Consider the following 3090-nt stretch of genomic DNA (forward strand, 5'->3'; position numbering starts at 1 on the left):
ATTCCATCTGTTCAGGACGCCACCGAAGAGATTGAACTTGAAGAAGATCAGGACGTGGTTGATAGCCATCTTGTGAGTTTATGGAAAAAAAAGAAAGATTTGGAGCAAAAGATCAGCAAGAAAAGAGGAGACCGGAATCTCCGAAAGCAACTTGCTGCATTAAACAAAGAAATCGAAGAGCATGCTTTAGAACTCACGAAGCAAAATTGGGGTAATATTTGTGATCAAATGGATATGGAAATCAGCAGTGCCAGGACATGGCGGCTACTCCGACATCTATTAGATCCAGAGAAAACCAAGTCGGAGTCTCGACAGCAGCTTCAAAAGCTCTTGTATAAATATGAAGGTCCGACGAAGAAACTGTTAGCGGAGGTTAGGGATCGATACCTCAGTTGTGCTGGAGTTGAGAGTCTCCCTGAGTACGCGGGCTCGGAAAACCCGGACTTGGACAGTCCCATCACGGTCGCGGAAGTGAGCGCTGAAATCAACCGCCTCAGAACCAAAACGGCTGCCGGGCCGGATAAAATCAGCAACAGGATGCTCAGGAATCTTGACGACTGTTCCATTAGTAATCTAACAACGTATATGCAAAAATGCTGGGACAAGGGAGAGATACCGCAAGAGTGGAAATCTGCGAACTTGGTCTTGATTCCGAAGCCAGGGAAGAAGCTAAGCTTTGAGCACCTCCGACCAATTTCCATCACATCTTGTGTTGGAAAATTGATGGAGCACGTAATCCAAACTAGACTGAATAGATTCATGGAAGATCAAAACCTGTATCCTGATACTATGATAGGCTTCAGATCACACCTGTCGGTATGCGATGTCATGCTGCAGCTGAAAGAGCAGGTTATCGACAGAAAGACTGTTGATACTAGGGTAATTGTGGGCCTGGACGTCTCTAAAGCATTTGATAATGTAAAACACGCAGCAATACTCGAGAACCTTAGCGTGCTAAACGTAGGCGTGAAGACGTATAACTACGTAAGGGATTTTCTCTCCAATCTGACTGCAACCATCAGCTTGGGAGGAGAGTCGCTCAAAAATATTATATTGGGGAATAGAGGGACACCGCAAGGGTCCGTCCTCTCTCCGACCTTGTTTAATGTAGCGATGATCGGGCTTCCAGGGCGGCTGGACGAAATAACAAACCTGAATTACACCATATATGCGGACGACTTGACGCTGTGGGTGAACAGGGGTAGCGACGGCCAAATTGAAAGTACACTTCAGAAGGCCATAGATACAATAGAAAAATTTCTTGAGCCGATCGGGTTGAAATGCTCGGCAGAAAAATCAGAGGCTCTTTTTCTACCATCTCCAAAGAGGAAAAGGAACAGTCCCCCTTCCAAGAGCTACGACATTGCTTTACGAGTCAATGGAAATGCCATTCCGACCGTAGACAGTATTAGATTCCTAGGGCTGCGCATACAAACAAATGGCAAAAACACTGAAACTATCAGGAGACTTGAAGCGAGTACCAGCCAAACGTGCCGGTTACTTAAGCGCATTTCTAATAAGCATGTGGGGATGAGGGAGGCCAATCTCTTGAGATTGGTTCAGGCTTTCGTCATAAATCGTGTAGTATTCGTTGCACCCTATCTCAAACTTTGTAAAACAGAGAAAGATAAAATTGAAATCATACTCAGGAAAGGGATCAAAAGCGCACTAGGTCTTCCTCCGAACACCCCGACGGTAAAGCTTTTAAGACTACGTGTATCAAGCACTCTGGATGAGCTTATAGAAGCCGCCACGGTGTCTTAGCATCAAAGACTTTTGAGAAGTAAAACTGGAAGGAACATCATGGAGCGCCTGGGATTCGAACCGTCTCAGTGTTCCAAGCAGACTGATATCGTACCTAGACCAACTAGGAATAGACTCATGATTATACCGCTGCCTAAAAACATGCACCCGGTATTTCACAAAGGCAGGCAAAAAATAGGGCTATCGCCTTGCAGGCCAAATTTGAAGGGAGCTCTGATGTACTGTACATGGACGCTGCCGAATACGACAATAACAAGACCGCACACACAGCGGTAGTAGTTCGTGAGAGTGGAGACCCGGTCTCGTGCTGCACCGTCAAAAACACAAATGCAACTGAGGCAGAAGAAGTTGCTATTGCTCTAGCAATAGCACAAACCGGTACAAAGGTGGTTGTTAGTGACTCTAAGGCAGCCATTAGGAATTATGATATGGGCAGGGTCTCTGCTGCAGCCGCCAAAATTCTCAGAGAAGGTCAATTATCAGCAGATTAAATTTCACTGATATGGTGCCCGGCCCACCAGGGTCTGCGGGGGAACGAGAAGGCGCATGTGACCGCCCGAGGCCTCACTTACCGGTCGATCGCAGCTGACTCACCGCCTCCTCGCGAGGAACCCCTTCCTTCACGTGACGAACTAACGACATTCCAAGAAATAATTTCTCATTATAAGCTCGGTCGCAAGATCTATCCAGCGGCGGATAAACAGCTCAGCAAAAAAGAGGAAGTTATGTGGAGAGCATTGCAAACCGGGGTGTTTCCGAACCCTCAACTATACAGCAAATGGCATCCAGAAGTATTTAATTCTAAGTGCACTCACTGCAATAGCGTTGCGGACCTAGCCCACATCATACATGGTCTGGACATGCCCTTTCTATAACGACCCGAACAGAAATGTGGAATCCTGGGAGATCTTATTACTCAACCATAAAGCAGAAGAGCAACGCAAAGTCATCGGTCTGGCCCTGGCCGCCGCCGAATCCCAAGGGATTCCGGCCGACGGTTAGAGGGTGAACGGGGGTCTAGGCTAATTCCCTCTCCCTCGTCATTTTAGACGGGTGCAAATAAAAGTTAATTCTCTCTCTCTCTCTCTCTCTCTCTCTTGCTGAACACAATGAAAACTCATTTGACTCGTAACCGGGTTGCTAAACTGCTGGCGAAAAGAGAGATGCGTCGCCGACGTAAGGGTCGCAACAGGGAAACTCGGAGGTCTCCGAAACAAGAGTCGCATCATCGAATCTAGGGCCGTGGCAGAACGGGTCCGAGGTCTCCGTGGCGGTAGTCAAGTCGTGAATGCGAGGGTTGCGGAAGGGCTGTAATGACGCCTCTGA

The 3090-nt window shown here is 47.5% G+C and overlaps 1 pseudogene; it reads left to right on the forward strand.

Moving 5' to 3' along the window:
* The first annotated feature begins 1113 nt into the window (after positions 1–1113).
* Positions 1114–2766, forward strand: LOC144156493 (uncharacterized; annotated as a pseudogene).
* The last annotated feature ends 324 nt before the right edge of the window (positions 2767–3090 follow it).

Source organism: Haemaphysalis longicornis, unplaced genomic scaffold (assembly GCF_048455015.1).
Source record: "Haemaphysalis longicornis isolate Haplotype H1 unplaced genomic scaffold, Haemaphysalis longicornis Haplotype H1 scaffold_1, whole genome shotgun sequence".
Lineage (NCBI taxonomy): Eukaryota > Metazoa > Arthropoda > Arachnida > Ixodida > Ixodidae > Haemaphysalis > Haemaphysalis longicornis.